The following is a 17086-nucleotide window of genomic DNA, read 5'->3' as shown; positions in this document are numbered from 1 at the left end:
TTATGCTCACCTGCTGTATTTGAATTTTTATAGTTTCTGAGGTCCGGTAATTTTTTTTTTTTTTTTTTTTTTTTTTTTTTTTTTTTCTCATGGAACGGTACCGGCGGTGAACTTACACTTCGCAAAACAGTAGTATATCTAGATATGTCACTTGATGTCCTAATATCCCCTAGAGCTTGATTGTTCAACATGGTAATATCATGTCATCTTGGACCTTGCCGTACAAAGTACCAACTGTTTTTTAACAGGAAGGGCGAACAGTGAAAAAATAGCCTTGAATATATGCACATCAGCATAAGAAGAATCAAACGGAAGAGAATTGAAACTGGCAGAACTAGAAGTACCATATCGACGTAATGGAAGTGACCGAAACAAAAGGCAATAGTGATTAGAGAAACGAAGAAGCAGCTGTAACAGTCAACACTAGTGAAGAATATTTTTTGAATCGTTAGAGAAGGCAGTTGACAAAAAGACACGTGAACATGGACGAAACATACGCACTACTTCCGAAATACAGAATCATCAATTACGAATTACAGTGACTTTAATGGCGAGCAAATTAGTTGCATCTCGGTGCTCATAAAGTAAGTTTTCTGTTATAAATCGCAATAAAATAATCATGAAACTTGATTATGGAAAGAACTCATTTTTCATCCGTATAGTTTTTCATCATTAGGCCGAAGTGTATCATTATAAATAAACCGGAAGGGGACGGCGTCTTCAATTACCTGCGAGTGAGCTGTGCAACTGTTTTGTCTATGTTCTGTAATTTTAATATAATTTGCAAAGCATATTTAGTGCGTTCGTGACATCCTTGACTTTTTTCTTTTCAATTAATTTCCATGGTAATTAAAAAAAAGTAGACCCTTGATGAGCAAGGAGATTAGCTATAATTTAGCAACACATTTGTCGTTGTTTTTGATATCGTGTTATTGTGTTGCTGAAAATTTCAAGAATTTACCTTCTGGGCAAAATATCAGTCAAGTAGCCGCTTCTCAACTCATCGACTTACTCTCTCAGTACTTAAATTTCTCACTTTTGATTTTACATGTGAGAATTTTTTTTAGGTGACATTACTCTTTTAGATCTTGGTAAAACAAGTCGACTAATTAATTGATCGAATGATGTGACGTTCAGAGATGCGTACGAATTTCAGTTTGTTTCTTTCCTTGCAACTCCTTAATGTTGTCGGATTGTACCACAAATCTCAGGGCGACTTTAGAACTTATGCTTGAGAGCAATAAAAAAAAAAATAATTGTATCTCAACCATAAAAAGGTTTATTATTATTTTTCATATTTTCGTGAATTTAGGGGCAGTATATGCACTGACAACCTGGTCTGCCGTGGAGGGAAAAAATGTTTATTTTTCGCTAATTGCGAAATGCTCCAAATAATCCTTAATTAATTTTGATTTAACGCTTTAAATTTGACGAGTTGTGCTAGGCAAATAGCAGATCAGTAATATTCCACCTGGAACCCGAGTTGCAGTAGGCCGATGATTAATAGTCGGTAGCTGACAGGGGTTGAAAAATTTTGTGCTGGCTCGTGAGTCAGATATTTCACCAGTCAGAATTATCAGCAGTAGAGGTTCACCGTCGCCTAATATGACATTCCGAATTATATGAAAATAAATATAAATGTTAAAAAATAGTAAAAACTCACGGTACTAATGGGATTATAATTGTATCATAAATTTCTTGTACATTACTATTTCTTCATTGTGAAGTATGAAGAAAAAAACTTATTTTATCAGTGACGTATGATCATTGAATATTTAATCATTTTCACATGTTTTCAGGTTCTAGTACTTATCGTATCGTGAGAAGTCACACTATTTCTTCTGTGCCATAGTTAACAAATCAAAATTAGCATAAGGATGATTATAGAAATCGGGATCAAATGAAAATTAGCAATATGTAATACTATATTTCAGTTGCGAAATTGAAATGCAATGCATTCAAAGATCAAATGTCCTCATTAAAAAATAGCTAAATTCTTCCTTTATCTCCACTCTGTCCAGTTGAAAAATATATCCAATTTTGAAAAAATAAAAATAAAAAATCTATGCTAATTCCGGTCATTTCCTTTAACTCTGTTTCTGTGCATATAGCTCGATTAACAATAATTTCTAATTGAATCCAGATTTGGAATATTTAATTGACGTAGATTAAGGCCATAGTCGTTATATCACAATAAATAAAAGCGATTTTATTTCTTTAAATTATAGAGGTATATGTCTTAGATCTAATTTTTTTTTTTCTTCTCCTTTTCTTTCAGATAGTGTGATTGGCACATGCTTCTTTTTCTAATGCTCAAACCGACTTTCTCGGCTGGAATTTTTCTTCTCGAAGCATTTTCACCTCTTCTACTGTCAAAATCCGTACCAACTTTTCTTGTTGACAACATTCAAAGGAAAAAGAATTAAAAAAAAAAGAAAAAGAAAGAAAGAAATTGCCTTTATCAATACTTTTAGGTCAGGCCGTTTTCCTTGAGGGTACAGAGCTTTCATCATCAACAGATACCCGTTTCTTTCATTCCTCAATTTCCGGAGGAAGGAAGCATACCTGTTAGCCTGTATATGTAAGGATCGTCGCGGAAGTCAACCCCAGCAATCGAGGAGACACTACTCAGAACCTGTCCATTGGTTTTTCATTGTCAGTGGCGTCAGGCCGCTGTACATAACAGGTAATAATAATTCTTAAGTTTTAATTCTTCGAGTATTTTATAATCGTGTAAATCAACAGCTGTTTTCCAAAGTCGAAAAAAAAAGTGCATCGGAAATATGTTTGCACTAAACAAAGTAAGTGACAGTGTTGAGAATATGGAAAAAAAAACAACTTCATATTTATTCAAAACCTTTGGCGTCAAACGATATTGACCTGGCTTTCCGTTTATAATGATATATAATTCGAAATATGTTAATTTCCAGTATTATAATTTAGCCCTATTGAATGTTTAGTTTTTTCAAGCAGACGAACTTTTTTTGGTTTAGAAAAAGTCAAGATATTCTGTTCATAGATGCACGCTTTTGATATCTTCATATTTTGAAATAGAAAAGCTACTTTTCATTGATTTTCCTGTTAATAACCATTTTGAATTTGATACGATGTACTTGAACAAAACTGAAGTGCTGTTGTGAATTTTGATCATAAGGGCATTTATCCACTTTGGTTTGAAAAACAAAACACTTCCGCATATTCTTTCGCATCATATTATAGCTCTAGTATCTTCATATTTACAGTTTTACTGCTATGTCCGTTCGTGCGCCCTCATCACCGTGATGAAATACGCGGAAGTAAATTATATCGTCGACGGCATCCAATGTAAACTCTTTTTTTCATTGCACCACTCTAAAGGACTATAAACTTACAGCATTAACTCGTCTTCTACCAAGCGGTGCCGGCTCGTTCAGAGAAGGCAAGGGAGACTCAGCGTTCTCATTGGGCAAGGAAAAAAATAGGCATTTTGAATAAGTATTTTAAATTTTTTTGATAATGGTTGGCAACCAACCTCCGATTATATTCTGTATAATTAGTAATGAATGCCATAGATAATTCAAATCAAAAGATCAATATGGGATTTTCCCCCACAACACATGCCATCAAGGACTAGGAAATTAGTTTCCTTATTGGGAAGATATCGAATTATAAACGAAGCTATTTCATTGTTTCTCTCAACTTTGTTTATCCTTTTGTATATTGCTTAAGATAATAATCAATGGAAAAATATCTTTGCCTGTTCCTTAATAAGCTGAATTTAGATTCTTTCGTATATAAAAATATTTGTCAACAATATCGTAATAAATTATTTTTTATAATTATCTTTTTATTTACGCTTTTCTGATTAAGGGATTTAAATAATTCATGTTTTTTCCCCCTCTTTCGTTGTTATTACGACAATTATAAAAGACTAATAAAACAAGGCTTTAGTCGATTTTTTTTTTAGTTATAAACTGACAAAAAAAAACGTGTTTCCTTTTTTATAGTTCCGAACTTAAAAAGGAAATGTAGACGTTTCTTATTTTTTTAATATTTGTTATTATATAATTAAGGACTGAGTAGACGAAATTTTGAACGAGAATTTGAAAAAAAAAAAGACTACAATGGAGACACTGCTACCCAAATATTTTTATAGGAAAGTGTCACTCAGCTATGAATGCGATTAGTAGTGAAATCTGGAAGGGGAGGAGTACATTATTTATTTATTTTATTTTATTTTTTATTCTTTACACATGAGGTTTCTGTGTTGTAAATTTGATTCATTTTGATATTTCGATATACCAACGAATCTTTGCCAACATAATAAACCCAGAATTCAGTTGTGATCCAGACCGAATATTATATATAATCTCGATTGTAGTTCGAACCGGATTATTAATTCATGGTGCATTATCTCTCCCTTTGTTTCAGAGATCACTTGAATTAGCTCGTTTTATTGTTTGAGTTGATTGGATTTACAGCAGAAATAACAAAAGCTACGAGACCAATTTGACTAAATTCTTGTATTATTCTCTAGCCAGTTTCCTGTTTTGCAGAAGGAAAAATCCTCCTGCCTTCGTATGAGACCGATTAACTCACCTTCATTTGAAAATAAAGATATTTATAAACTATCGAATAGATATTTTATGCCTTTTTTCCCCCTACGCATTATGTAATGGCTTCGGAAATTATTTAAAATATATTCATGCGTGTGAATAACGCTGCTTTTGTGAGTGCAGAATTAGATATATTCCACATACGAGAGGCCACAAAGCCTAGAGCAAATCAATGCTGTGTGGACTGATCATGATGAAGTAATATCTCATCACAATGCTTCGTGTCATCCTTATATAATGTGCCTCCTTAGCGCAGTCACTAGGACCGCATGGCGTATGACCTTCGGTTGGAAATACTAGTCACAATAGAGGCGTCAGTTTATTTTTACTCCTCCGCGGAAACAAACGCAAAGCAGTCAAATTTGTGAACAGATAGCGTATGTTGGTCTCTTGGCTTAATTTCCTTCTTATGATACCAAAATATGGTAGTGTCAGTATTATGTTGTGTACCCGTTCTTTTACAGATTATGAATGCATGGCAAAAATATTATGGCGAGTGAACTAGAATGATATTCCATTTTGAGTTTTTGTTTTAATATGGGGAAAAAAATGCGCTTTATATTTTAAAGAAACACCCAGCAGTAGATATACGAATCATTCATCGTAAATATACTGAACTAAAGCTTGCAGAACAATATCTTTAATAATTGGATTCCAGTTTATTCAAATTGTATAAAATTTACAAGGTGGGGTGCATCGCCTTGCTCGAGTCTGTTAACAGAGCTGTATGCTCCTTTGACTACGTCTTCTCAACAAACCGTGATTAATTCACCTTAGCTTGCTTGTGAAAGTACAAAAATAGCACCTCGTAATTCAGTTTCGAGTAGCAGCTAAACAAGTACTGAAGTTTCGAGAAAGCTTGTTTTTTTTTTCTTTTTCTCCGCCCTTTGTTCTGTGGAGACATACCGGCAATGACTCTCTTGAATAGTGCAGTACTTAGGCACGTTATGAAGAATGTCAAGTTTCCTTAAACACATGGAATGTTGACACAGCCATAATGATTTAATGACAGTGAGTCGTCTTCCGCGTGGTCTCATCTCAGGGCCGTATATTAGAAGCAGTGGCTTCCAAGTACTTCACATTTTCATTGCATTCTTGAATAAACGGTTTTTTTAATAGGCACAGACTGCTCGATTCATTAAGATGTTACGATCACGTGTGCTTTTAAATAAAGTTTAATATTTTATAACTTAGTTCTTGTATAACATGTTTATTACGTCGTATGGTTATGAGAGCATGAGCCATGATTGTGGTAAACCGATTTAGTCTTTTTCTGTGAATTAACTTGCTTAATAAATGATTTTAAATAGTTAATTATGCAAGTACGTTAAACTTAACAGAACTTAAACATTTTCGAAAATCATTTACAAAAGAATTTCTTCACTTACACTGATTTATTGTCTAGATATGCATTCTTTCATGTCAGAGGCTTATTTTGGAAAAAAAATTGTCTTGCGGCCTAATGTTTTTAATTCTCGTGGTTCCTCGCCTTTTTTCCAGTTAAATGTATTTGAATTTTTCATAGGATTAGCAAGTACCATCCACGAAAGGCTGGAAATCGCCGAAAAGCAAAGCGTACCGTACACTTTTTAAAAAGTTTTGCTAATTTAGTTTTTCTTTAAAAAGTTTGTTTGCTTTCTTTAACAGTGTTGTAGTAATGCGCAACATTCAGTGAACAATCGGAAACCATGCTGTTTTTATTAAAATATTAATCTTATATACAGAGATCATCGGACATCGTTACATATTTCTCTGCTTCATGGTTAAATTTTACATAAGTGGAGAAAAAAAAATTAAGGTCTGAGATCATTTATTCTATTACATACATACGGGAATAAGATCCAGGTTTTGTAAAAACCAAACTTTGCTGGTCTTGCTTTAATTCATGAAGTGGATTTGATACTGCTTCTTTGTCAGAATTGGTTTCGCTCATTCCATAGTCAGTTCAAAGGGTCAAAGTGCAGTCCTCCCTGTGTTGGTAGTGATGCTCTTGTAGTTAAAGGTTTTATGCTGTCATGTATCCTATCTGATGCAGAAATTATAAATCACTGCCTTCGCTATAACGAAGTAATAGTTTCAGATATGGTGATTAACTGATATGGATGATTTTGAATGGATTTTTTTTATGGCGCAAAGACGTGAACGGTCGTACTGCCCAGGACACAGATCACAGCAGTACATATGGTAAAGGTTAGTAGGACAATCACAAACATCCATGCCCTTGGCTGGAGAGAGATACACTGATCACTCGGCCAGCTGATTTGGATGAGATTGAAGTATATTCATCGTCTGTGTGCAAACAGTTACAGGTGCAACTTTCAGTTTTCCGAGACGAGTGGATCATTTTTCATTGACATCTCATTTAGAGCTAGATGTACAAAAGCGTTCCAGTTTGGTCACAGACATTTTTTCTGATAATTTGGGCTTGAATTTGTGTAATACTGCAGGAGTGAAAAGGGCACTGGGCCACGTTCTGATGTAATGTTTTGTAGGGACTGTTGTATTGAGGTGTTGAAACTTTAACACTGTAGAGTAAATCTCACCCATTAATCACCGGTTTTTATGAAAGCCGGATCTTCTTCCATGGGGGTGGGTCGGAGTCCCTCTTCAGTTATATTGTCAAGTATAACCGTCTAAATGCAAATTTCACGCCCGATTCCCAAATTCGCAGCTGGCGAGTAAATTTCGAAAGCACGTCTTTCCTGCATGGAGATGACTATCCCTTCGTGATAGGAACAAAATTAGAAAAAGAAATACTTTGTGGGTACATCTGTGAAGTTTGTGCCTACATCGTGATTTTGTTAAGGGTTCCTCTTACATAGCGCTCAAAATATGAAAGACTTGTGGCCAGGGAGTCTAGCATTCCTCACAGTCTGGATGGTGTGGTTAAATGAACGCCTTTTTAGGTTCTTCTGGTGGCTGTACTTTTGAATGAATATCTTAACGTTAGACTTAAAGTGACCACCACTAAGCAACTGATTGTTATGTGGAACATGTCTTTGAGAGACAAACTACATTACTTCCGAGTGTAGTTTCTGGTCCTATTAAGGTAAGCTTGTATCCTGTAACAAGCTGTTAAAGATCCAGTGTTGAGGAAGATGGAATCATGACTCTTGGAGAACACCTGTGTCTGAAGATATTAGTCAAGTCGGCATTGATTACATCCTGGTGGAGGAGTTGATGTAAAGCTAAACGATGTTCCATCTATTGTGGGATCCAGTGTGCAGCTAAAATCTCCTGACAGGTGAAGTAATTGTGCATTACTGCTTTTGATGAATCCCAGTAGCTGTACCGTGAGCTGTTTGGTATGTATACATTAACTATGTATTTTCTTCCTGGTCTGGGTTTTAATGTGCATAAATTGTACACCCTATAAAGATACCATGGATGTGCAGTTTTAGGAATTGTTTGTGGCAGATACAGTAGTGACTCCTGATCCATGCAGTTGTATATACCACTGTGTACCAAGTCTTCCAATGCACTGATCCGGAATCCACTTCTTGTTCTTCAGCTGTATCGGATACGTAATGGCCGAAAGTATCATTAAAGAATTTCTCATTGTCAGTACTATTTATTGTCCCATTTCTGTAAATACAATATTAACAGGTCATTTCAATACGAAGATTTCGGGAGATTTGTTTTAGCGCAGTTAGCAGTAACTAAAATAATTCCGAAAGATGTGAATGATTTGCAGGCAGCTGATCGCGCCGTGATTAGAGAAACTTTCTGCAGAATTATGATATTAATCCTCCTGATTACAAATATTAATCGAGTGGTGAAAAGTGTTTGGCGGGTTTCTCAACGAAAGTTAAAAGGACCGTATCCCCATAACGAAGAGCTGTCACATCCTCGAAACCCTTACTCAAATGCATTAACATAAGACAAACATGCCTATGCTTTTGCGTTTTAAACTCTACCATACCAAGACAGTTTAAACCATACTTTTAAGTATGCTCTTGATCGCTTTCGAAAAGCGGAGGCATTGTTTGCTTACTTATCTTCCTTTTAAAAAGCTTAGAGTTAATCCCTGCACGTTTCAACAATTTATTAATTAAATTTAACAGAATTTTCTCTGTCATTTCATTACGAGTTACTCTCCAAGGCATCACACTGTGACAGGGTTCTAATTTTGCTACAAAATACTGTCCTAGTTATGGGTAGTTTAATGATTTTAAAAATTAATAAACAAAAGTACACCTTTTGTTTATTAATATAGCTTGTGTACACTGTTTGCTAAGTTTAGCCTTAACTGTTTTGGATTGTTTGTACGACCAGTTGATATATGAAATGTTACAAGCTACTTTTTAATATATATGAGAGAAAATAAAAGCAATGAAATAAGTCGTCGAATTTTTCATTTCTTAGATTCAGCTACGATGTTTTTCGTAGTCATAATACGCGTAGAAAACAGTGTTAGTCGCTTTGTCGTCACGCTTCTTAGCCATGCTCCCTTGACCCTATCGTAAGTCACATTTGCATATTTTGGTGATTATAGACATAACTGTACGCAAATTTTCTTGAAGATTAGATCACGACTGTGTGGGGGAGTACTGTAACAGTTAGATGCGTTTATGCCCGCGTCTGTTCCACGTTTCTCATAAGCACTTGTATAAAATTTTGTAGTCTTAATTTTTATGGAGGTTCTAATATAGAAATTTAATATAAGTCAATGACATCATGACCGATACAGCAGATAGCATTAATGATAGCTTAACGTCTTGTGGGTAAGATAATAATAATAAAAAATGGCATTTAAGTTTTAATGAGACTGTAGATATAAAACAGAGTTCGAGAAAATAAAAATACCTCAAGTGTTTAATAGGGAAGAATAAATGAAATATTCAAATATTTCATTCCCAGTGTTCTGAAATAGCATATGAAATGCGAGATCGCGTTGAAATTAGGCATAAAATCAACAGAGAAAAAGTCGATACTTTTAAGAGTCGGATTTAAGATAGTTATAAATAAAGAACTAATCGGATGAAATAGAAACTGGTTGGTAATAAATAATAATGTTATTTCACTTTTCCAAGTCATGTTGGAAGCTTATGCTAGATTGCACTTCAGATACTTCTGCTCGTTTTCCTAACACTGTTTTCCGGCATTTATGTAAACCAGAAGTCGCAAGCAGTGACCTCAGGGTGTGCGTGTTACACGTGTGTTTCTCGGTAGCATCATTATTAGCCGATTCGCTCTTGATGGGGGTGGGAGATTTTTATTTATTTATTTTTTTTATTATTTCATCGACCTTGCTCGCAGGTTTCATGGACGGAATGCTTGTTAACCATTCAGTTTGACACCGTGGAGTAGTGATATTATGCGCTGGGAGGCAAAGGCAAAATTTGCGCGGCCCCAATCAGTTATCTTGTATATGGCTTTATGAAACGACAAAAAAAAATATATATATAAATAAATAATAACTTTATTACGTTTTTGTTGAATACTGGTCTCCTGCTGTTTCTGGTATCGAATGGACTGTTTGTCAAATCCTATATTCCGGATCATTATCAAGATAGTGAGCGATCCGTTTGAATGGCCTGCTAATAACCACTGATATTGGGACAAATTAGTAAATCTTAGATACATTCTGATGACTTCTGGAAGATGTAAAGTGAAAGGTCCTATGCATTCAACATTGGAAGTACTTGGACGCATATTAAGTTCCCTTGTTTCCCAATAAAGATTAAGAAAGTTCAATTTTTTGCATTAGCTACAGCGAACTGATTTAATTATATAATGAAAAGCAATTTTTTTAAGATTTGAGTAATGAACAGTTTTGGTAAGTTAGTGTGTGTGTGTGGGGGGGGGGAATAATCATAAACTTGGCATATCTTTTGGGGTAATTCCGAATTGTATTTCCCTCCCTCCCCCTTCATATCATTGGTTTGATAAAGCAACTGAAGTTCTTGTTAGGATTTATTGTAAGTTATCACACTTTCTGAAAGTTATGGGAAATGGCATTCTGACGAGGGGGTTTCTAGAATTGGTATATAACATCTTCTGAAATCCCAAAATTGATCTTAGAATTTTTTTTTTTCCTTTTTACATTTATAAACAGCGCTTGTTTTAAATTAATCTTAAAAAAATAAAACTGATGAATGTTCACTTTATTTATTTTTTATTTTTGATCTCATATGGTAGTATGAACATTTTCTATATCCATACAACTTGTAAATATAAATTTATGTGGAAAATTATCTCTTATGCTAAAAAGCTGAATTGGTTTAACTAAAAGGTCAACATATTTTTGAACAATGGAAATCGTAGCCTGAAAAGAAGAAACACTGTATGATAAGGAAGAGGAAATATGCACAAAATATTTATTGTAATTATGAATGAGAACAGAAAATAATCGAATATAAAATAAATGGAAAAAGAATTGGAAGACCAAGAAAGCAATGGCATGAGACCGGAACAGGCCACTTAGCCGAAAATCCATGATAGGAAGAAGAATTGAAAATAATGAACTCCATTTATTTACATTTTGAGTTCGTTTTATTATCCTATATATGGGTTATAAGGAGCATCTCCAACTTTCTCGAAAAATGTAGCAATTATTCGCTGCATTCAGTGTGAAAAATTCCCGTAGAATCATTTATTTCATGTTACCATTATACCGTGATGTTTAATTATGCAAACTGTATTCCGTAGTATTGAAAAGGCATATTTATATTATTGTTATTATTATTACTTGACACCTCCAAGGGCTAATCGTCGTAGGGTACACTACTCTGCTTCGCTAAATACATCCTATCCTCTCCACTACTACTTAATTCTCCAACTATGACACTACTATCATCAACACCGTCTATCGCCCATCACCAACAACTGTATTTTTTGTCTGTAAATTGCGTGTGTTCTGAAGGCCGATTTGTCTATATCTTACTAATAATTTACTTACTCGATAACACATTCATGCTTGGAATGTGTTAATACGTATCCTGAATTAGCACAGGAATGAGCAAATTCAAAGAATGAAATAGTCGAACTAAACAGAAATAATACTGTAATTCATTGAATAGGAGCGGTTTCGAAGCAAGGAGTGAAGAAATGAATAGTCATGATCCAATTGATAGTGTTGATGGCGTGTCACTTTCCAAAGGTATCAACATTTGCATTCGTTTCCCTTGTATTGGGAACCGAAATCTAATGAAACATAATCTTATATAAATTAAGTGGATATTAAATCCAACATAATTTCAGAGCCAAATACAGAAACTATAGAAGTTTCGTATTTGAAAGTTGACCAGAGAGCTTGTGGGAATACATTTGCAAGATGCTTTTCCTATTTCTCTTTTACTTTGGATATCTTGGAGCCAATAAATTGGATGTGCTTGTTGAAAAAGAATTTTTTATTCAGTAGTACCACAAGATATTTGGTCTCTGATTGCCATGGGATCTTTTGACCAGAGAGCAGGATGTCTTCTTTAATGCAGACCTGTTTTCTAGAGAATAACATGGCTGAGCTTTAGAGGGGGGGGGTTACTTGAATCCTACAGTTGGTGAACCATTTTTCCAGTGCGTTGATACTTCCTTGGAGTCTATTGATCGCCAGACGAGGGCTGAGAGACCTTTCTAGAATAGCGGTGTCGTTGGCATAAAGGACCGCAATGGTTGTTCTTGAATTTAGAGGGATGTCTGATACATAAATTGAGAACAGCAGTGGGCCAGAAGGGAGACTTGTGGTACACCAGCTAGAATTTTGCTCCTTGATGAAACAATTCCGTTAAGCTTTATCTGCATGTATCTTTCTCTAAGGTATGAGTTAATAAGTTTTACTAGCTTAATTGGGATGTTGTTTTCAATAAGTTTGGAGATAAGGCCTTGGCAACGTCCAAGAACACAGCAGCAGTGTGGAGCTGCCAGTTGAAACCATGGATGATGTGTTCTGTTAATCGGTAAATTTGTTGCAGTGAGCCTTGCGAAAACCAAATTGTTCATTTGGGATTATTTTATCTTTTTCCACTGCTTGTTGTAGCCTTGTTAGGATGACTTTTTCTGTTACTTTACCGAGGCTGGAAAGAAGACTGATGAGCTTGTAGCTTTGGGGGATTAGTGGGTTATTCAGAGGTTTTTTCAGTGGTTATTCAGGCTTTTTCAGAGGAATGATGTCAGCAGTTTTCCAAGCTGTGGGAAAGTACTGAAGTCTTAATAGGAAATTGATTATATTAACTAGATGGACTATGGCCTTCCTTGGGAGTAATTTTATTATTCTGTTAGTGATTCCATCGGGATCAGGAGCCTTTTTATTCTTTATTTGTGATATAATATTAATTATTTCTGTTGGAGTAGTGGGGGGGGGGTGATGAGATCTGAATTATCCTTAGGCTGTCTTAAGGCTTTTCTGACCTGACGAATTTTATAAATGAGATTAATATTTAAGTTTTCGTAAGATGGGCTGTATTGATGTTCCAGGTTGTCAATTAGGGCTTCTACTTTTTCTTCATCTGGGTATGCAATTCCATGTTTAGTCTTCATATGAGGAAGGGGTTGTCTTTTGGTACGTAGAGTTTTCAGAAATTTCCAGATGGAGTTATCTTCTCGGTTGATTTCCGTAAGTTTAGATTCCCATTCAGAATTCCTGTATTTCTGGAGAGCTTCTCGAACCTGTCTGTTCAAGTTGTTTAAGATTGTTTTGTTCTGCGGGGCTCTCGTGTTGTGTTTTTAGCTCTAATCAGGTCCATAACCTCTTCCAGAATGACTGGACGAGTGGAAGACTAGTTTACAAATTAACACAGCATGCCATTGCTGTGTTAATTTGTCTTGTTAGGTTGCTTACAGATGTGCTCTGGGAGAACCTTAGAGAACTTATCCCATGCCATAAAAGAGTGTTGAGGAGAGAGTTGATCCTGGATACCTACTTGAGCTGGATAGAGTTATGATCTGAAGTAAGCTCTTCTGTCTCCAGCTGATATTAAAAATTGATGTTTTTGAGGATGACTATGTTCTAGTACATCCGAACTTCCTGATGGGCTGTAGTGGATTGGCTCGGTAATTGAAGTGTTGAGTGACGTGTAATTAAATAAAGTACGGCCTTTGGAGTTGATTGACGAACTGAACCAAGCTGTATGTTTGGAGTTGAGGTCTCCAGCTGTAATTATGGAATCTGAGGATGAAGTCTAAATCCGATGTCAATAATGGAATGTTGGGAGGATTGTACGCTGCATAGATTTTAAGTCTACCTGCATGGTTGGTGTGCACCTCCACACATGTCACTTCATTGTTCAAAGTTTGAGGGTTATTTAAAACATTGTGGCTTAAATAATTTTTGATAAAAATGGGTGCCACCACCACTAGAGTTAAGTCTGTCTGTCCTATATAGTATATATCTTCTTAATCTTGGGTTGTTAGATGGTCTGAGGTGTCATTCACTGATCAAGATTATGTTCGGATTGTATCTGTTTGCGAACTCTTACAGTTCCAGAATTTTATTTGTCAGGCCATTAGCATTCCATACTATAATCATGAGTTTGGTTTGAATTTTTTATACATTGTAGAGAGTTGTCAATACGGATTGGATTTCTAGATAGAATCTCTTTCTAGAAGATGGTGAGAGGCTTGCTTTGCTGAATTCCTGCAGCATGGTGGCAAGTGAAGCAGTTAGAATTGATAAGTTGGAGCTTGTTTGCTCTTGAGATGAAGGAATCAGAGTTCGTGCTGCCTCTGCGTATGTTTTGGTCATGGATGAAGGTCGCGTACCTTCCTGTGCTGCTCAAGGTGAGGTATTTCGAACAGGAGGGTAACCTACTTGGTTGCTTATGGTGTCATTGCATGGGGAGCATGGTTCACTTTTGCTGACCCACGATTTTTTGGGTGGAAAAGGGTGGAAAAGACTAACTGTAGAGGATGTTGTCCTCTACAGTTAGCACAACATGCAAGATCTTAGCTTGGCGCAGGTGTTGGTCTGGTGTCCCTCTCCACATTTCAGACATCTGTAGGCTGCTCTGCACAAGTTTTGGGCGTATCCGAACTTCTCGTATCTATGACATTGCCTTGCCGATGCCTTCTTCCTTAGAGGCTCGGTAGTAATTTTGAGCCTGTAAATATCTGCTTCATATATTTTCTGTGTATTGCTGATTTCGACCAACGCCAGCGCCATTGGCCTTTTGTCAGATCTCAGCATTCTGCTGACTTTGATTGGGGTCAGTCCTTGACTGATGAGGTCGACAGTGATCTCATCAGTTGTGATGCCCTCAGCAACCCCTCTAAGCACTTTAAGATTGTTCTCGCTTGCTAGTGCGAAGGTATGGAAGGGCAATTTGGAGTTGTCCAGCATTTTCGTCATTTTACGATAATCTGAGACAGTAGCAGGATGAATCTTTCACCCTCATCTGTCTTTCTTGCCCTGGTGAAGTTGATGTTTTGTTCTCCTACGGACCTTGAGGCTGAGGTCCACTTCTCTTTGTCGCGAGGACAACTGGAGGGACCTTTTATTTTGTGTTGCTACATCCTCTTCCATATGATCTTCAGATGTTCTTTGCCTTTTGTTTGATTGTTCCTCCTGAGAACAATCATACTGTCGGGGAGTCTTTGATGGTGGAACAGGTGTGAAAACCCCGTCAGTGTCCACATCACCTTCTTCCGTGTCGTTAACCTGAGTGTAGATATTCAGCCATTCTGCCTCAAATTTCTTTAAGGTAAATTTAAGAACTTCAAGTGTCAGATCTCTGTTTAGATTTTGAATGGCGTCCTTGATGTCTTTTATGTTTTCCACTTTTGTTCACCGTATATTGTTGGAGATATTCCGGTGTCTGTAGATAATCCTGTAGACTTTACAGGTCTACTGACAAATCCCGAAGATCTTACGATCTTCCAGTTAGGTCCTGAAACACACGAATATGTCTACCAACAAATCAATACTTAAGTTTAAAATACCCTAATAAATGGGGAAGGAATGTCGAGAATTCACTTGGTCACAGGATGAAAGCCTACCTCCCTAAAAAAAAAAAAAAAAAAAACTGCCATTGGTCCTCATCGCGGGTGAAAAATGCACGCGGTCTGATGGCCTACATGGCCATCAGACCGCGTGCATTTTTCATGCAGAGGAGGAGACAGTAGGGATCAAACTGTGTCGGCGCCAGTGCAATGTGAGATTCACGAAAAACCTTGAATAAAATGTAATCAGGCGTAATCTAAAATAACATGTCTGATCTCGTTAAAAGTCCAAGCGAGAAATCAATTCTCATCATGACCAATCTCATCCAGTACGAAGCGTCAGAGAGGTGTATTTCCGCAAGCGAACTCTCAGTCGGTGCGTAAATTATTACTAAAATAAAAAGCCAAAAGGCTTCAATTCGGCGATGCAAAATTATATTAATTAAGTGGATATTAAATCGAACATAATTTCAGAGCCGAATACAGAAACTATAGACGTTTCGTATTTGAAAGTTGACCAGAGAGCAATTTATGTGATTTTGGATCGCCGAATTGAAGCCTTTTGGCTCTTTATTTTAGTAAATACTTTACGCACGGATCGAGAGTTCGCTTGCGGAAAATACCTCTCCAACGCATCGAGTTCCTTAGTAGTGAGAGTTTTTGCTCTCTTAGGTTTCTGCCTGGTTTCTGACGAAAACCAATGAGTTTGAAACAGCTGTCAGACCATTGAAACCTTATCAAAATGGACCAATAGTAGCGCTTCGGCGTGCGTGCTTGCTGTTAGGAAGTATCGCTGACTAAGGCAACTCGTAGTATGGCGGCGAAAGTATTCCCGCAAGCTTTCTGGTCAACTTTCAAATACGAATCTTCTATAGTTTCGTATTGAAAACTATAAAAATCCAACTTAATTTCGCTCTGAAATTATGTTGGATTTAATATCCACTTAATTTATATAATTTTGCATCGCCGAATTGAAGCCTTTTGGTCCTTTATTTTAGTAGAAACATAATCGACTGGTTTATTACCATTTATATTGCAATTTACTCACCATCTTTAAAAGATGATCGTAATACTTTTGCTACAATTAGTTTTTAGGATATGTCTTTCACAGTACCTAGGAGACATTGCATTTTTAGCTAAAAAATAATGCAGATATCTGCATGTTTTTAACGTGTATTTTCCGTTGTAACTATACGTTAACCGTATTTTGCTCAGTAGTATAATTGGGAAGCGTCTCTATTTATTTTCTTCAGCCGTGTATGTCCGTCCCCTATTTAGAACCACTTGTACTTTATCCTTATTCCTCAGTGACTGATTAAGCATCTGCTGACCGCGTCTAAACTTGAGTGCGTGAAACTTAGTATGAAGTTAATAAAAAAAATAATAAATTGTGATTGATATTAATAGAAATGCACCGTAGGCTAACATTTTTCACATTAATGTCGGTGGGAATCACATAAGTTTTTATTATGCATCAATCGTAACTGATTGCATATGTTTACGTATGTAAAATTTTGGTTAGTAAAATTGATTCATTTTGGAGAATTCAGAGTTGTCGCATTGTTTTCAGCTGCTAGCTCCTCCCCAAAAGTGCAATTCATCTCCGTCCCCTTTTT

At 36.1% G+C, this 17086-nt stretch overlaps 1 protein-coding gene across 3 annotated transcripts in view; it reads left to right on the top strand.

Moving 5' to 3' along the window:
- The window catches only part of LOC150105891 (putative fatty acyl-CoA reductase CG5065), a 337145-nt gene that overhangs the window by 95324 nt on the left and 224735 nt on the right, over positions 1 to 17086 (top strand). For 2 of the 3 annotated variants that reach the window (XM_090394385.1, XM_090394386.1), the window contains exon 2: positions 2279 to 2686. The gene's annotated coding sequence lies outside the window, so the exon portion shown is untranslated. The remainder of the gene's footprint in view (positions 1 to 2278; positions 2687 to 17086) is intronic. The other variant, XM_090394387.1, reaches the window with a different exon arrangement.

The sequence above is a fragment of the Typopeltis vanoorti genome, chromosome 6 (assembly GCF_054136105.1).
Source record: "Typopeltis vanoorti isolate ZY-2024b chromosome 6, IOZ_Tvanoo_1.0, whole genome shotgun sequence".
Lineage (NCBI taxonomy): Eukaryota > Metazoa > Arthropoda > Arachnida > Uropygi > Thelyphonidae > Typopeltis > Typopeltis vanoorti.
This window is presented reverse-complemented; position numbering and strand designations above follow the sequence as displayed.